This window comes from Prionailurus viverrinus, chromosome B1 (assembly GCF_022837055.1).
Source record: "Prionailurus viverrinus isolate Anna chromosome B1, UM_Priviv_1.0, whole genome shotgun sequence".
Taxonomy (NCBI): domain Eukaryota; kingdom Metazoa; phylum Chordata; class Mammalia; order Carnivora; family Felidae; genus Prionailurus; species Prionailurus viverrinus.
Window position 1 is genome coordinate 127704111 of NC_062564.1, and position 19567 is coordinate 127723677.

General features: G+C 38.0%; 1 long non-coding RNA gene across 4 annotated transcripts in view; it reads left to right on the forward strand.

Moving 5' to 3' along the window:
• LOC125163638 (uncharacterized) overlaps window positions 1-17611 on the forward strand; it is a 173419-nt gene extending 155808 nt beyond the window's left edge. For 3 of the 4 annotated variants that reach the window (XR_007151527.1, XR_007151524.1, XR_007151525.1), the window contains one exon: window positions 17490-17611. This is a non-coding gene — a long non-coding RNA (uncharacterized LOC125163638). Of the gene's footprint in view, window positions 1-103; window positions 169-17489 lie in introns of all 4 variants that reach the window. The other variant, XR_007151526.1, reaches the window with a different exon arrangement.
• The last annotated feature ends 1956 nt before the right edge of the window (window positions 17612-19567 follow it).

Here is a 19567-nt window from a genome sequence, read left to right on the forward strand (position 1 = left end):
CAAATTGATGGTCACAGTCATCCATGGAATGTAGCCTGGGAGAGGTAAGAAATGAGGATGTGAGATGATGGAAATGGAAAACCCTTTGCTTTTCTCCACTCAGTTGAACAACCGCTGGCACTGGAGATGGAAAAGGAGAACAGCCGGGAAGGGAGGCATGCCTAAAAGGTGGGAGCTTGACACTGAGATGTTTTTTGCTGTGGTATATTTATTAGTGATGTCAAGGTCAGAGTGACAGCACTGGACACGATGAATGGGTTTCAACAGAGGAAAACACTGGTGAGAAGATCTAAGAACTGAGAAGGTAAAGGATTAAGAAAGCCAGTGCTTTCCATAAAATGCCCCCCAGTGAAAAAATACTCTGGGCAGTTCTGTCCAAAACTGAAACAGTCACTCTGGCCACACAACCAAATGATCTCTTCTCCCCTTATTTACCCCAATGATTTTGATCATTGAACTCAATGTTGGCGGCTTTATCCGGGCTTGGAGCAGTGCTGGTTGAAGTGTGTGCACCTAGTGTGCTCAGAGCATGTTGCTTCCTTATAACCAGTCCCTCAAGTCAGAATTCCCAGGGAAAAGTTTACCAGGTATAGCCCTCAAGACCTAACCACAACAGAGTTAATTTTAAAATTTCAAACCCCAGCACAAGATGTGCTGTATACAAATAAGGAATTGGGTGCCGATCTCCAGCTTTTCTCTAGGAGAATTACTTAAGTATTTAACTTAACACATTCTCATTTGAGTAACTGCCAGGCTACGGTAGGTTGTAGCAAGGGGTATTTACTACAGCATGCCTTGAATAGTACTGGAAAAGAAGGTTTGTCAGCATTACAGTATGTGAAGGTCAGTAAAGTTATCTGACATTTTTGAAAACTCTTGAGTTTCTTTGTTCTGTCTCCCAGTGTAATGCAGAAAAATAAAACAATATTAGAATCTGGGAAGTTAGAATATTATGTATTTAGTGACAGTTGTTGGAAAAATATAAATATTGTTCCCCTGTTTACCAGTAAGGGTACATCATTTCACAGTGCTTTATCCTAACAGGAAGGATTGCAGGCATGGAGGGAACAGCACATGTTTATGGCAGGCCCACCGTGGGCTGGGCATGAACAAAGCTAAAGACCCTGCCCCTGGGGCTGTACATTTTGGTGGGAGAAGGCAGACAATACAAAATACATATTCAGTATGTTACAGTGGGTAGTTGCTATGAGAAAAGGAAGGAGAGTAAGGAGAAAAGGTGTGAGGTGGGGAGGGGGTGGTGTCTTTTCCCTAGGGTCTTCTGGGTAGGCCCCTGATCAGGGGCATTTGAGAAGAGACGTGAAGGAAGTGAGAGAGAATACAGGCTCTAGACGGGACCTCAGGAGCTAGCATTTTCATGTCCACATCTACCAGCTTCTGCCTGGGCTTCTCGCCTTTCTTCAAATGTGCCCTGCTGTCCCACCTAGAACTTTTCAGCTTGGCTCCCAGAGCTCTGCCTGGCTCTTGCTGATCCTGCAGCAACTCCAAATCCTGTAGGGAGTCATTCCTGACTCTCTGTACCAGGAGTGAAATGGAATTCTCCCCACTTTGCCCCTCTTTTGTACCCTTATAGAGTTCTATTATGACACTTATAAAGTGCTATTAGCTTTTGTGTTTACGTACCTTTCCTCTAACGCTAGGCAGCAGGGCCCTTGAGAGTAGGCATTGCATCCTATTCATCCTCAGTGCTCATCATGGCGTCTGATGTACTACAGGTGCCACAATTGTGTGTGTTGGAAAAAATGATATTTAAAGAATACAAAGGAATGAGCTATCAAACCATGAAAAGACCCGGAAGAATCTTAAATGCATACTGCTTAGTGGAAGAAACCACTGCTGAAAATGCTGTCTGAAAATGCTACCTGCTATATGATTCCAGCTATATAGTACTTTGGAAAAGACAAACTACAGAGACAGTGAAAATCTCGGTGGTTGCTGGGGACTGGGTGCGGTCAGGGGAGCAAGGGGAGGAATGAATCAGTAGATGAAGCACAGGAAACTTTTACAGTGGTGACTCTACTCTGTATGGTATTATAATGATGGGTACATGTCATTATTCATTTGTTAAAACCCACAGAACTATCCAACACCAAGAGTGAACACTAATGTAAATTATGGACTATAGTTAACAATAATAATAATAATAATGTATTAATATTGGTTCATCAGTTTTAACGAATCAACCCCATTAATGCAAGATGTTAAAAGTAAAGGAAGCTGTGTGTGGGGGGGTGGGTTGGGGAACGGGGAGTTGATATAAGGAACCTTATATATTATCTACTCAATTATTCTGTAAACCTAAAACTTCAAAAAGTTCGTACATTATTAAAAAATAACATTTGGCAGTGAAAGTAAGGATTGATGTACCATAGTAGATTGACTATTTTTTAAGGGTTCTTTTTAAAAAGGAATGCTTGCACCTGTGTTAGTTATAAGGGTATGAAATACTTGATGGAATTCACAAGAATCGACCTTCCTTCCTGACTCCTTTCTTACCCTATTATGTATAGTTGAAGGAGCCAGATGAGCAGAGTGTCAGTGTGCTGCATGGGCAACATTACATTCAGGCAGACATGGGCGTGAGTCTTGTCTAGCGGTGAGATCGTGCTAAGCCTCAGTGTCCCCACTGCATGAAGATCCCACTACTGACCTCAGAGTTTTGTGGTGAGGATTCACTGAGACACATGATTAAATGGAGCACAGAAATTGGGGTAAAGAAGACGACTACAACATGCCAGTTTGCTTTATTTTCCCTTTCAAGAGCACATACAAGTAAAGCAAAAGTCTGAATAGGTGATGGGAGAAATTACGAAGAACACAAAAGACTGCTCACACGTTGGTCTAGCATCAAATTCAAGTTTTAACCTTAAATCTGAGGACTAGCCCTGGTTTCTGTTAGGTTCTGTTAGTTTCCTTTTGAACAGGCACCTACACTGCTCTTTGACACATTTTTTAATCTTTTTTAAAAATGTTTTTTATTTATTTCTGAGAGAAAGAGAGAGGTGGGGGGGAGCGACAGAAAGAGAGGGAGAGAGAGAGAGAGAGAGAGAGAGAGACATAGACTCCAAAGCAGGCTTCAGGCTCTGAGCTGTCAGCGCAGAGCCCAAAGTGGGGCTCGAACTCATGAACTGCGAGATCATGACCTGAGCTGAAGTCGGACACTCAACTGACTGAGCCATCCAGGCGCCCTGACACATTTTTATCTCTTTTGAAACAACTTCTACATAATGACAGGTGAAGTGACTTTTCTCATGTTGGGTTTTCTCAGGTAATAGGTGATGTCATATGTCAGAAGTGAGAAGGTGAGGAGGTAGAATCAGCCAGTTAAGAAATGTGGGGAAAGCTTGGAAGTGCCTCAGTAAGGAACAGGGCATTGATAACAATATATCATACTTCATAATTATTTGGCCACATGTCTCAGTTTCCTTACAGAGGGAAAATGACCACACCATGTGTTGCTTATCTTTGCATTTGTCGCTTCCATCAAGAGACAGTGTAATTTTGAGTAGTACATGCTCAATAAATATTTATTGAGTTGAGAATAGATGTAGCTCTTCAGGAAAAAGCAGTCCTTCTTATAAGAAAAAAAAGGAAGCTTATCAATTAGACTCTCATTTATCTATACATCAAAGACTGGGACATATTTAACTGGGACAAACACAGGACATATTTAACACATGTGCGTGCGCATGCACACACACACACACACACACACACACGGGAAAACAAAACATTAATCTGGGAACATACTTTCCACGTTTCTTTCTCAGCTTCTTAGTTTGGACAGCTGGGCCAAACATCTGTAGGTTTAAAAGCAGTTCAAAGCAGGGTACAAAGAAAAGAAATGCACTTAAAATATCTCAGCTTGACTCTCATCACTCTGTACAAGGTTCAAATGTGATTTGGACCCCAACACACCAAGCTAAGCTTTGTGTGAGGAAGTAAATGTCAGACTGAAATGGGAAACTGAAGGAGGTCATTCTCTCATTGTTGAGCTTCTCCTTCTTGTCAAACCACTGGGCTGTACGTTGTCGCTCTTGTTTGTCACTGATAGCCTATCACAAAGCCCCTTCTGTTAGGATGCTGTACCTGAAACTCCCACTAGCCAGCAGAGCATAAACACCAAGGTGGAGCCACCTTCCCCAAACCTCTCTCACACAATAGCTACTGCTGTCACAGCAGGACAATTGAGTGGATCTTATGGTGGTATATTTTTTCCCATCATATGCATGACAGAAAGTCTAATGGACCTCGTTCATTTCTTGAGTAGCTTTTAAGTCCCTATAAAATGGCCTGTTATCGGTTCTATCAGTGTTCCCAAGATGTCTACCTGGATGTTAGGGAGCCCTGACAGTAGCTGTATTTTCAGTCCTCCAGTCAGCAAGGAGAAGACAGTAATTAGCTGAAAAGTTAGAGAGGAAGACTATTTGTACCCCAGAAGGAACAGCTAAATACTGATGGCACGGTGTGAAATAAAATTCACAGCCTTTAAAGTGGAAGGATTAAATGGGCTATATTAATTTATACGAGGATTAACACAAAATTTCGATCACTGCCCTTAATAATAAAAATGTTAAAACTTGATATGACTTTATAGCCAATCTTGGGATATGTTCTTCTCTACTTACACCTTGGTATTGTACTGGGAACAAATATTAAAAAAATGGAGAAGAGCAGTAAAATAACATCAGAAAGACACTGTTTTTAAAATTACCACTCAGAATACCTCTGTCAATTTTCTAAGACTTAAATTTTGGCATAAATGGAAAAGACTTTTTGCATGCAGAAGGAAAAAAAGCGTATCTGATGCTGATATTGCCATCTATCTAGTAGGGGTTTCTGTAGAATTTAAACTATTTTTGGCTTCTAGTAATACGTTGGCTCCTTGAAATATTTCCTGAAATTCCTAACTGCTCCCCGACTCCCAGATGGTAAATACTACCTGGGGCTCCTTACTAAGTATGAGGGCTTACGACTTCCTGTTCAAATTGCTGGAGTTAATTCTCAGTTCACATAAGTAATTGCTCAAACTAACTTCTATGAGTCTGGGCAATTAATCTTGGGCAGTCTGTGGTGCTCTGTCATCTTGAGGGGGATGTGTTTAAGTTGGATGGGGTCACATAGTCCAAGGCACTGCAGTAGTGTGCATCTGACCAAGGATTCATTTGTGTTGAAGGCATCTTCTCATTCCCCGATATAGGTTGCTAATCACTTAGATGTCCCTTGTTTCTCATCTCAAGGCCCCTGTCAATTTGTGCGACACTCCCCATTACTTTCCAGTATGTTTTGCCAGGTGCAAATACTTCCGGTACTTTTAAACTGCATGAGAGTGCAAATCTATGAAGCTGTTTGTGGCCTCTCTTCTTAAATGATTTGTGCAGCATTTATTCTCTGTCTTCACAGGGATCTGCCCAGGCACAGAGTTCAGGGTGCTTCTCACCACCACCCATGGACCACTGCCTTCATAATCTTGTCTCTCTCTCTCTCTCTCTCAAATTGAAGTATAGTTCACACATGATGTTACATTAATTTCAGGTGTACAGCCTAGTGATTGATTCAACAAGTCTGTATGTTATGCTATGCTTACCACAAGGGTAGAAACCACCTGTCACCATACAGTGCTATTACAATACCATTGACTGTATTCCCTATGCACTCATAACCTTCTCCTATGTTTCATCCTCTTGTGAGGAATCTTTTTAAAGTCTTGGGAGACAGTCCTTCCTGTTTTGTCTTGGAGGCATCTTAGCATTGTCTCCAGGGATTAGATTTTAGGAAATCAAAGTAAGATTTATTAGTAACAATTTTTTCGTCACGACCTAATCTCTCTTCGGGAATAGCAGAGAACTGAGAGCAGACCATCTGCCTTGACGGGGAAAGGGAACAAGAGAAACAAGTAAGTGGGGCCAAAAGTCATTTATAGCTGGAAAATATTATTATGCCAGTAGTGCTACATTGCTTTTTACTCAGAATAATGATCATCCATATAGTGTATAATCTGTATAATGTTCATGGCCCAATTTTGTCTATTTCCTCGCACAAAATCTAGGAATTCAAGAGGACAAACTCATATATCCCTATCAGACTTTATTTTCCCTGATGCCAGGAACAACTTGAATCATTCTATAATGGTGATGGGCACGTGGAAAATGCCTCTGTTGTATAGCTGGAGATGATGCTGAAATATTATTTCTTAGATTTGTAAGCGGAAATTATGATTAGACATCTGTGGCACCAGGCTGCATGATTGTGTATAAAGAACAATTCACCAATGTTGTATGACTTCAGGTAATGAGCCAAGGAACCATCGAGGCACATAGCATAGAACTGTAAGTTGAGCTTTGACTAGAACTGTGTTTCTCAGTGTGGTCTCCAGGCCAACATTATGAGGAACTTACTAGAAATGCAAGTATCCCAGATACGCTGAATTTATAATTCTGAGAATAGGGTCTCTATTTCTGTGTTTTAACAAGCCCCCTTTGTAATTCTGTTGCAAGTCAGAGTTTGAGAGCCCCTAGACCAGAGGATGGTTAGCTTGAATCAAATGAGTGATCTTAGGTATGTAGCTTCACTCTCGGCTCTCAGTTTTCTCCTTTAGAATTAAGAATTATTCCATACTTGATCTGGTGGGAAGAGCATCCTTTGTCTTACTCTGCTTAGAACAAGGTACAAACATAGGCCCCGGCTAGTTTTCCTCAGTTTATTGGTTGTAACATATGTCCTTGATCTTATCATTTGCCTGAGAAGAATGGGAGCATGTCTCCGTGTAGTGCACATTCCCTAGGAGGCAAAATGCAAGATGGATAGGGGTGCAGTTTCTCTGGGAAGCAGCCTGGTGTCGAACCATCAGCTCTATCTCTTACTGGGTGATGTTCATGAAGTTTTCACCTTCTCATTTTCCTCAACTGTAAAATTAAAATCATGCTGTAATCCTCCCTAACTCAGAGAGGTAGAATGGGATGATGTCATGTGAGAATGAGGCTGTACAGCAGGTTAGGTGCTTACAGGAAGACCTAGCACTGGTTGGTGCCAAATAGATGTTAGCAAATGCTGGGTTGAGTGCAGGCCGGGCTCTGCTATAAGGTCTAGAGTTGGGACAGACACCATCTCCCCACTGAAGGAGCTAGTAAGAAGAACCAGACATGCAAACTTATAATCCCCAAAGGTATTAGACTCTAGAGTGGCACCTGGGAAAAACCAGGACATCAAAATGGGACAAGGGGTCTTGAAAGGACAGTTCAAGTACGTTGAGAAGATCCATCACCATGACGGATGGACAGTCAACTGAGTGATCTTGATATAATTGTAATGAAAACACCAATAACTAATACCAGTTGACAGTATTTACCAGGCCCTGTTCATGATCTCAGTCAGTCTTTGCAGAAGCATATGAGACAGGTATTTGCATTATCATCATTTTACAAACTAAGAAATTGGGACTTAATGAAGCAAGGAAACCTGACTACAAAGGTGGGGGTTCTGACTCTGAGATCCAGATTTCTCAGGATTTACTTATTATTTAAATAAAACTCATGTAAAATGTTTTCAACTCTTCTAACAATTTAATTCTTTATGTTTCACAAGTTTTAAATAAGAGATAACAATTCTAAAGCAATGCAATGATTTGCCCTAGGACATGTCCCCCGATTCCTCCCCTTGCAATAGAAAGAGGGCTGCAGTTGAAGACTCTGGCTTTTCTTTGATCTCCCTTCCATCGCTGCTTCACTGAACTAACCAAACTGCCGTCTTCTTATTTATAACAAAAGAAAAGAAAAATCAGAAGGTGATACAGAAAGAGCACTGTTTTGAACGAAGTACTTTATAAAGGCGGGGGGGGGGGGGAATACTTCAGAACTGGCACAGAGTGACATCTAAGGTTGTGTGGAGGTGCTGAGCTGCCCAAATCCCGGCAAGCCAGAGAACGCCCTCCTCTGAGAGTTGGTATTCTTCATCCCTTTTTAAAATATGTTTTAAATTTTTTAATGTTTATTTTTGAGAGAGAAAGAGAAAGAGAGAGTGAGACAGAGCATGCGTGGGGAGGGGTGCGCGCGCACACACACACACACACACACACACACAGAATCCCAAGCAGGCTCCAGGCTCTGAGCTGTCAGCACAGAGCCCTACGCAGGACTCCAGCTCACAAACTATGAGATCATGACCTGAGCCAAAGTCAGATGCTTAACCGACTGAGCCACCCAGGCACTCATCTTCACCCCTTTTCTTGTACGACTTTAACTCAGTTATTCAAAATTTTTCCTTGCTAATTCTGCTGCAGTTCAGACAGCTTCTCAATCTGATTCAGAGTCCCAGTTTATTGAGAAAAGTGTAAAGAATCAATTATTCATCACTGTATAATAAAGAATCAATTTAGGGGCGCCTGAGTGGCTCAGTCAGGTAAGCGTCCAACTTTGGCTCAGGGCATGATCTCACGGTTCGTGGGTTCGAGCCTCGCGTCAGGCTGTGTACTGACAGCTCAGAGCCTTGAGCCTGCTTCCGATTCTGTGTCTCCCTCTCTCCCTGCCCCTCCCCCACTCACACTCTGTCGGTCTCTCTCTCTCTCTAAAAAATAAATAAACATTAAATTTTTTTAAAGTCAATTTACTACACCAATAGTTTTAGCTAAATAATTCCATATGTACAGGAAATATACTTTTAAAAGATAAAATTAGAAAAAATAGATCATCTTGTCAGAAAGGAAAAAAAAAGCTTTATTTGACATATCTTTTAGATGAAACGATCTTTTACCAGACTTTCATTAAAGCCTTTAGTGGAGAACATACAAGGCAAAAGAATCAGTCAAGGTTTATAGCTCCTAGTGATGTATTGAAATGTATTAGAAAGTAGATGCTGCCCTTTACAAGGGAAGACTAATGCTGATTGGCTTCCCTGTTGTGCCCCCAGCTGAGAAATAGATAAACACTTTGTATATTTTCCCTTGGTTTTGAGACTGATACAATACATAGGTGAGTGAAGTCAACAACATTTAAATTGTTAAAAGATTTTTTTCTGAGTCTTCTGGGAATGGTAAAACAGGATACAGTCTTTTATTCCCATTTCCCTTCATGAAATGTACTCTCTTCTTTTTGGAACACACGATAGTTGCTGTGCATACAGATAGGTCCTAACAATGCTTCTCTGACATTTAAGCATTTCACCTTCTTTGCAGTACAGCCTGTTTGTCCTTTTAAACTTGGCCACTGGGCCAAATGCAAAGGAACCACTGTGTGACTTTTTGCTTATCTTCTGTACCCAAGCCTGCAAAGTTAGTGCTTGAGTGTGTCAGGTATCACCTGGGGACTTAAGGACGAGGCTTTTTACAGTTAACCCAATCCCATGACCTGTACCACACTGCCTTTGATTTGAAGGCAGTTTAGTTAACTACCAAGACTGCCTACTACATTAATCGGAATCAGGTTCATTTGAGATGTGGGCACACAATAATTCCTGGTTTTCTGCATAATGGCTCTGGGCATACTCAATTACATGCTGGAGTGTCTGCCAGTGGGAAACAGCAATGTTTTTCTTCTTGTACGTGCTGCTCCATTCACAGGGTTTTTTTTTTTAACTTTTTATTGGAAATAATTTCAAAATTTTAGAAAAGTTGTAAGAAGCAGTATAGATCAAATAACATCCTGATATTCATTACCTAGATTCACTTATTATCTCTCTCTTACTTCATTTGATTTATCATTGGCTCAAATTCTCTCTCTCTCTCTCTCTCTCTTCATGCATATATTTTGAATCACATCAGGGTAAGCTACATATATCATGGTCCTTTACCCCTTAATACTTCTGTGAATATTTCTCAGTAGGATATTCTCTTGTATAGCTACAGTTCAGTTAACAATTTTAGTAAATTAAGATTGATAGAATACCTTTGTTAACTCTATTATCCTTATAATTTCAATTTTAGGAGCTGGATCCAATACCTTTTCCCACTCTAGGTAAGGGTCCACTCTGGACTGTGGTATTGTATTTAGTTGTCATGTCTTTGTAGTCTTTTTAAATCTAGAACATTTCCATAATCTTTCTTTGTATTTTGTGCCACTGACAGTTTTGAAGACTACAGTCTCCCATCCGTTTTTATTTCAGAACGTTTGTTCCTCATTTAGCATATATCTGATACCAACTGATGATTATATTCTCATTATGTATTTTTGTTTGGAATATTACATAGGTGATATTATGGCTTTCTCAGGATATCTCATCCAAATTCACACAATGTCTATGTATGTCTCATTGACGGTGTTTAGATCACCCAATCAATATACTGTTTGATTTCTCCATGTATAAATATCAGTTTTCTTTTGTAACTAATAATCAATCTATGGAAAGACATTTTAAGAGCAGGCAAATGTGCTCTTCACCAAAACTTTTCCCCAGATATATTCTCCATTAGCGATTCATGTCTGATCCAGTCTTTACTCTGATGATTACAAATGCTGACTTTCCAACTCTTGTACTGTCTCCTCATTTGCCAGTTGGCACTTAACATTTTAATATAATCTACTGTACTCCCTTTTCTCCTATTTATTTATCTACTTCTTAATGATATTAACTCATGAACTCCAATTTTTTTGGAATTGTTCATCATGCTAGTTAGTATACTTAATTATTTTGTGCTCAAGTTGTCTTTGATGTGACTAGTAGAATACCTTCAAGCTTTCTCCTGAGTCTTGTAACATGCTTTATTTATTTATTTATTTAGAACAGCCTCACTGCTGGTCTAATAAGATATTCTAGGCTTATCTTGCATACCTCCTATCCCATTTCTGGACCCAGACATTTCTCCAAGGAGTCCTGATTCCTTTTAGTGGGAAACAGTATTAGACACCAAGATCTGGATACTAGGTATACGAAGAGGGCCATTTTAAAGACTCATAAGGTGGGGCACCTGGGTGGCTCAGTCGGTAGGCGGCCGACTTCAGCTCAGGTCACGATCTCGCGATCCGTGAGTTCGAGCCCCGCGTCGGGCTCTGGGCTGATGGCTCAGAGCCTGGAGCCTGCTTCCAATTCTGTGTCTCCCTCTCTCTCTGCCCCTCCCCCGTTCATGCTCTGTCTCTCTCTGTCTCAAAAATAGATAAAAAAAAGTTAAAAAAAATAAAAAAAAAGACTCATAAGGTGGATGATATCTTAAGGTTTCACTTAATTGAGCTATGGTATCATTAAATCATTTCAACTTGATTATTCTAAATGTTCAGAAGAGACTTAAAGCTTAGATTTTAAAATACTGAAGTGGAAATAAATGTATAGCTAATTTACAATGCTTTTTGATTATTTTGTTTAACACTTTATAAAGCAGTGTAAGAGAAAGAGTTCAGCAGTAACACCCCAGATTTGATTGATTGTAATGTTATAGCCAGGGGAGCTCAGTTTTCAGGTGGTATTGCACAATTATCAATTTGTTTGTGGTAGTGTCCATTCGCGTCTAGCACACAGAAAACATGACCATCTTCAGAAGGAAAGGTATCCACAAGAGCGTGCCCTGCATGGCTCACAGGAGTGGCATATCAACAGCACAGGACTCTTATAGCCCGTCCTACAGTGTTGGAAATGCACACAAGCAAACAGGATTCTTTCAGGGTTATTTCACCAACTCCTTGGTCTGATTTGACTTTCAAATACACACTGCCTTTTTTTTCTGACCAAAGGTCTTAATTTGATTCTCAAAAAAAGTCTTCTTCAGTAGTAGATTTCCTTCTCCAGAGAGACATTTCAGTAGCTTCCTAGAAGAATTTGGCTTATTTTCAGTTTGAATGTTTTATTAAAGAGAATGATAAATAAAGGGGCTTTCTACCTCAGGTGATAAACCAGAGTTCTCATATATGCATTATGACAATGTCTTGCCTTGTATTAATACTGCTGATCATTTAAGTAAATTCATACTAATTTACATTACAAGAAAATTATAAATGCTGCCTTGGGTAAACCAAGATAGATACTGGTTTAAATATGAAGTGCTATGTTATAAATACTATAACATGGATAGAGTACAAAGAGCAAGAAACAATTAGCTGTGCAACATAATACAAAATTAATGATTTAAACTACAACACCTCAAATATGAATACATACAAAACCACAATTGATATTCACACCCATAATGTCTCAGAAAACAGAATTATTTAGCCTTTTACCATGTGGAAAATTTTCCTTCAATAAATAATTGAGCTCTCCAATGGGCTGTAAGTTGCTGGAAAAAAAAAATCAGGACACATAATATGCTATATCATGAAAGGAGTCTAGAAAATGAGGTGATGTGTGCTTGAGCTTCTTAATCCTACTGGGATTGATTTGGGGAACCATCTCACAATAGCCTAAGAAATCAAGGATTATCTCAACTAAAACTGTAAAGTTGTATTAAATATGAATGAGAAATACGTATCTGAGAAATAACTCAGAATTGTGTAAGTTTTACAAGAAACATGATTTAAATATCAAAGATCTTGAGTCTCAAAATCTCAATAAATCCCCTGTAATGACTTTGATGCATTTAAAAAATAAATTGATATTAGAAGCTTTTAGGATTCTTGTTTACTGAATGTTTTTTTAATCACTACTCATTTAGCATTTTAAAATAAAATTTTTGCCATAGGAGTAGGTTTTTTTTGTTTGTTTGTTTTTTTGTTTTGGTTATTGTTCAATAACAATTTAAGTTTTACTTCAGTGATGATCTTTTCCCCTACACACATTATGACTGATAAGACATATGAGACAGCTATCACAGATTATGGCATTTTCCAAAGATGGCTATAAAATGTCATCCATTCAACTGCTATTTCACTATCAAGAGGTGGTATCTATTTCTCCATCTTCTTAAATCCAGGCAGTCTTCACGGCTTCTTTGGCCACTAGAACATGGTAAAATGATGCCGTTATAGTTCCTGTTGGAGCCCTTAACTGGCCTGGCAGTTCTTGCTTTCTGCACCTTAGAAACCATCCATCATGTAAGAAGTGTAACTATCCTGAGACACCATGCTATGGAAACCCACATCTCATGGAGCAGCCCTGAAGGATGAGAACTGATGGAGAGAGAGAGAGACAGAGAGACAGAGAGAGAGAGAGAGAGCTAGAGAGAGAGAGAGAGAGAGAAGAAAGAAGGAAGGAAAAAAAGAAAGAGTTTCTGCAAGCTACCAAAAATATAAATAAAGAAGTTATCCTCAAAGAGATCCTCCAGCCCCAGCCACAACAATAGCCATAGCTGAAGCCATGGGAATCGCAGATAAACTACCTTGCCTTTTCCAGATTTCTTTTTTTTTTTTAATTTGAGCCTAAATCAAGAGTCAGACACTCAACCGACTGAGCCACCCAGGTGCCCCCCAAATTTCTGACCTATGAAATTGTGAGAAAAACATAAACATTATTTTAAATGACTAAGTTTTCAGCTAACTTCTTAAGTAATAATAGATAAAGAAAACATAGATACTGAACAAATTTAAACTTAATAAGGAGCCTCAAAACTGTAAAGTTTGTTTTGCCTTTTCCCTGATGTCATGGTGCAAGGCAATGTGCTGGGTGCTGGTGATAAAAATTGAAAAGATAAATGTTACCTGGCCTTTGCTATCCAGTAAGAGATACACATAAACAATTATCTACAATAAATGTGGCAAATGTAATAATAAAGTGATATGAGAATATAGAAGGAATAATTAATTATTCTTCCATCAGAAATCAAGCATTACGATGGCAGGGAATTTTTATCCGCTTGGTTCAGATGAAATACAAAGGTATCTGGTACATAATAGATATTCAAAAATATATGTTGAGTAAATAAATGGCTGAACTAAAGAAGGAGGCGATGGGCATGTGAATGGTAAGGTTTAGAAATGACCCCTGAAACAATGGAGAAAAAAGATAATATTTTAGCCGTATCTTGAAGAACACCTAGAATTTTGTTAGGAGGAGTAGCAGAAGACTGTAGATAGAATAAGGGCTGGTAACTAGAATAGTCTACCATATACCATCATATGCCACCACGTAGCTGGCAACTTAAGCTGTGGGAGTAGTGAGAATGGTCTGGTATTCATAAGTCAGGCCTTAATTTGAAAAATCTTGGCATCTCACCCAAAATTACCTTAAGAGATTAGTCTAATCTTAAGAAATATTGGGGTGAGATTAATTCCCAGACTGAGGTAATCCTCTAACACATCCAGAATCCGATATGTCTCTCAGACCCAAGAGTAGTAGATCAGAATTGGTTCTTTGAAGCAACTGGCCACATTTCATTGAAATTTAAGGTCCTTGGACTTGTTTTATGATCAGCATAGTCGTTAGGCTGGGAATAAGTAGAAACTTCACCCTGCTTATCAACTTCCATTGAGATACAAGGTAGTGTAATACTTACATTTCATTTTGTATTTGAGAAGGTCAGGAAGGCCATTAGTCTTAATGACTAGAAATTCTTAGTCTGCATTAATTGGCTATAATTTGTAGAAGTTGGAACTCTTCTATCTGGCCTCATGCATTAATTCACTGATTTACTTACTCATATTTGCCATGCAATATCTGAAAACATGGTAAAGTATTATCAGTTCTTTAGGTAAAGGTTTCAATCTGTATTAAAATAATAATAATAATAATAATAATATAGCAAATTAAGTTATTCAACCCATTAAAGATCTCTTGATCTTTTAATGGATCTTAGACAAGCTTATCCTTCATTACGTTCTTGAGAACATACTACATGCCATATTTAAGTGCTTTGGAAGAGCAAGTACTGAGGAAGTGGAAGAAAAAAAGTGAAAAACATAGATTCTGTATACAGCCAGTTTAAAGGAAAATAGTAGACTCAGTTTAAGCCCAAATAAATACATGTAATCACAAATGAAATAAATAAATACATTTTGATGACCTACAAGCGACTTACAATGACTTACAAATGACTATCTTGGTTTAATAACTTAACCAAGATAGTGTTGACTTTTAGCTATTTCTGTGTTACTCATAGAATTGTCTTAGGAGGGAAGAGTGACTTCTGAGATTGTGATGACCGTTTACCTGGAAATAGTGAATTGACTATCTACTTCTGCCACTTTATAGGAAGTGGGTAAGGCCCAAAAGGGACACACCAGTCCAGAAGCAAAGATATTTCCAAATAAAACCCAAGGACAAGGTTGGCCAATTAATACCAAATGTTAAGAGGAAATTAATAAACATTTAATAAGATAGTTATTGCAAATTTTTGTTCAAGCTTCACTGTTGAAAGAGTATGCTTCTCCTATTAAAAAAAATTCTGGCAAGCTGTCTTTGCTATCAATTGTCTCTTTCTGACAGTAGTCATATTCTCTCCTCTTCTTTACTTAAAAGCACTGAAGACCCAGGTACATTGAATTGTAGTTTTCTTATGGGCCAAGATTTAGTAAAAATTGATGGTACTTAAGCCCTAATAATGAAACATTCTTAAGTATTGTTGCTAAAATGTCCTTCAAGCAAGACGTGGAAGGCAATACACACATGATGTCAGATCATAGCAGATAATCACTAACATTAAATTTTATATCACTCCTATGAATGGCTATTATAGTCAGCAGGTGACTTTGTTCAATTCTTAAACGGGTCTAGACTATAGAGCCAACTGCCTTATGAAAGTGATAGCTGTTTAGGGTGGTTACTCATTCATTGATTTCTGGTATGAGTCCCACTACTGTTAAGCAACAGGTGTTGGTTCATAATCTCTGCACAAGAGTAAACATTCCAATTTGGTTTTATCACAGTCAGTGGGTTCTGTGGTTGGGTAAAACTTTATAATATTCATCATACTAACTGGAAGGCATTGGAGCATTTCTGAATATATTTTTTCCAATCAGAATAGCTAACATTTCTTGTGTACATATTATTTGCCACGATAGTAGGCATTTATAAATGGTATCTGATTTAATCTTTATAGCAACCTGTAAACATTATTGTCCTCTCTGTTTTGTAGCAGAGAAACTGAGGCAGAGTCATACAACTATTAACTAGATGAGCAGAATTTCAAAGTCAGGTTTGACTCCAGAGTACCTGTTCTTTTAACCACTGCGGTGACAGCAACCAATGGACAAACATCAGTGTGGTGTTTGTTGTGACATGAGAGCTACATATGATATGATGCTTCTGGTTGGATATTGGATTTTTGTGATACAATTAATACAAGTTGAATGGATAGGGGGAAAAAATGAGAGTTCCTAGTTGTAATTTGAAATCTTACAACTACAAACAAGCTAACCTTGATAGACCTGCAAGCACATGTTGGGTTCACCTATTCTAATCACATTTACAATTGTTGCAAATAATGGAATGCCAAAAACCCACCTAATATTAATACTAATATTAATACTAGTACTAAATGCTAGTATTAAATAACTAGTACTAAATGCTAGTACTAAATAACTAATGAAGTTAGTTTTTTTCCTGCCCAGGCAAGAGTATAAAAAATATGAATCAGAATTTTGCCTTTCCATGAACAGTATTAGTCTGAAGAAGAACATGTTCCAAAAAAGAAAAACAGCAGCACAATTCGAATATCTGAAAAAGATTATCTGGTAAATGGGAAATTTAAAGGGAAATAATCTTAACATAAAGGTCAACTGTAAAGACATTTAGGAAGCTGGTTATAAAATTAAAAGCATTATAAACATGAATTAAATATTTCCCAACACCAGCTACATAAGTATAAATGCATGTATGATCTGATTTATTATAAAAGTTTACACAGTATGACACCAATAAAACCATTCTATATCAAAAGGGACAAACCCTAGTACTTCCCCCATATGGCATGTGTTACAGGCAGTTTCATGCACCTGTTGTGGGTGTGTTTTGCAGCGCTTAAAAAAAAATAATAATGTATTGAAAAGCCAGTATGGATACAAATTATCTAGAACTTAAAATCTCTTTGCATACATATGTCTGGTATAAATCAAGATAACGTAAACCAAAACCAGAATGCTAAACAAAAGGCAAAAAAGGGTATAACTTTCGAAAGAATTGGAGGAGCAGTTCTATTAGTATCATATAGAAATTTATGATTTTATGTATGCAAATATGAGACATTAACAGATGATGAAAAATTTTGATAATACTCGATAGTTCCATTTGCCCTTCATGGGAAACACAAATGCTTGGATTTAGATTAAAATGTGTAACAATAAGCCTTTGCAATACATTCAGGAAATTAACATCTTTTTATATGTAAAAAACTAATATATCAAAACGTCATTAAACTAAGCACACTGCCAACAATGACCAGTACTACTCCACAATAAATTCTACTGCCATTTCTGACATGACCTAGACCAGAAATTCAACTTCTCAAATGTTCGTTTTAGTCATAAGAAGGTGGAATAAAATTGCTTATTTCTCTACTGGAGATGTTAAAGAGAATTTATTACCATTTTTCTAAAATGTTATGAATGTCCGGTTTTTAACAGAATTTGAAGACTGATTAATTTATAAATATAAATAATAAAAATTTACTATTTTTTCTCTAGGTTCAGATTTGAAGAGTCTCTTTGAAAGTGGGAGAGGACAGATCTTACATAGACTTTTCAGCTATGGGAGAATTATTTGAAACGCTAACCCTTCTCCCCAAAATAAAACTCTTGTCATTTTTTCTCCCACTCTCTTGCTCTTTGGGGACTGTTTCTCTTTTAATTTATTGCTCTGTGTTCTAAAAAGTGGAGAGAGATTACAAACACGTTTAAAAAATGTATTAAATATAACTTATGGTAAATTAGTAATACCTCTTGAAGAACCCTGCTAAGATCTCTCCCATGGTGCTTCCTTTGGGGGAAGATAACTCAATTCTGGTGATTTAAAGGTTCTGTCTAGTTCTTTTAAACATTCCTTTGATGTTGTATTGCTCTGCTTGTAATAGACTGTTATTGCCCTATATTGAGTTTACAGAGTGAAGGTAAATCTTTGGTGATGTGATTGTACCACCCCAAACTCAATATTGTTCACGGGGCCTTTATAACTCTCAGCTACACTGCGGCAGAACAGCACACATTTTCATTTTTACCTTTTTAGACTTATTCTTTGTTCTGAAGCTGAAACTATGAATGCTCACATACACTCCATGGTGCTTGCTCTGTGAAGTGGTAACTCATAAGCAGAAAGAAACCTTGTCAGGTGGTTTTTTTTTTTCTTTTTCTGAAATTGTCCATTTTATTGTTGATCTTTTTCATTACATTCCATTAGGTACTCTACTATGTTATTGAAAAACACCACTACTGGGAACAGCTCAGTTAGAATATCTATCAAAGTTTCTAGTTTGAAATGTTTTCTAAGGATATAGAATGGCCCTATGAAAGGAGATTCCCCTGAGGAGCCCTAGTGTACCTTGAAATGGATGAACATGATTTCCCCTGGTGGCAGATGTCACACATAAGACTTACATGATCAGAGGTATTAACGTAGACAATTCAATATTAACATTTGCCTGTTTGAATGAAAGTAGAAACTTTCTTTATATAGTGACTTGTGTTACTTTTTGCTTCTTTTGTGACGTTTCTTGCAAAAAAGAGAGCTAATATATTTCACTGGTATAGCATTCAGCTTTGTTTAAAACTGCTTGGAGAGCAAGACAACACTAAGGCTACTTTTTAGGCACTCATTTCACTTATTGACATGTGCCCTGTTAGTATCCTTTTTCCTGTCATGTTACACACAGTTTTTTTTATATGAAGTTTATTGTCAAATTGGTTTTCATACAACACCCAGTGCTAATCCCAACAGGTGCCCTCCTCAATGCACATCACCCACTTTCCCCTCCCTCCCACCCCCCATCAACCCTCAGTTTATTCTCAGTTTTTAAGATAATCATTAAGACAGCATGGTATTGGCACAAAAACAGACACATAGACCAAGGGAATAGAATGGAGAACCCAGAACTGGACCCACAAAAGTATGGCCAACTAATCTTTGACAAATCAGGAAAGAATGTCCAATGGAAAAAAGACAGTCTCTTTAACAAATGGTGCTGGGAGAACTGGACAGCAACATGCAGAAGAATGAAACTAGACCACTTTCTTACAGCATTCACAAAAATAAACTCAAAATGGATAAAGGATCTGAATGTGAGACAGGAAACCATCAAAACCCTAGAGGAGAAAGCAAGAAAGGACCTCTCTGACCTCAGCTGCAGCAATTTCTTACGTGACACCTCCAAAGGCAAGGGAATTAAAAGCAAAAATGAACTATTGGGACCTCAGGAAGATAAAAAGCTTCTGCACTGCAAAGGAAACAACCAACAAAACTGAAAGGCAACCAACGGAATGGGAAAAGATATTTGCAAATGACATATTGGACAAAGAGCTATTATCCAAAATCTCTAAAGAACTCACCAAACTCCACACCCAAAAACCAAATAATCCAGTGAAGAAATGGGCAGAAAACATGATCACACAGTTTTTGAGAAATAATTTGTTGATACTCAATTTTTAAAAAATAAAAAATATCCACAAATGTAAGAGGAGATTCTGTATATCACCATAGGCTGGATTTTTTTTTTTAATGTTTATTTTTGAGAAAGAGAGAGACAGTGCCAGCAAGGGAGGAGCAAAGAGAA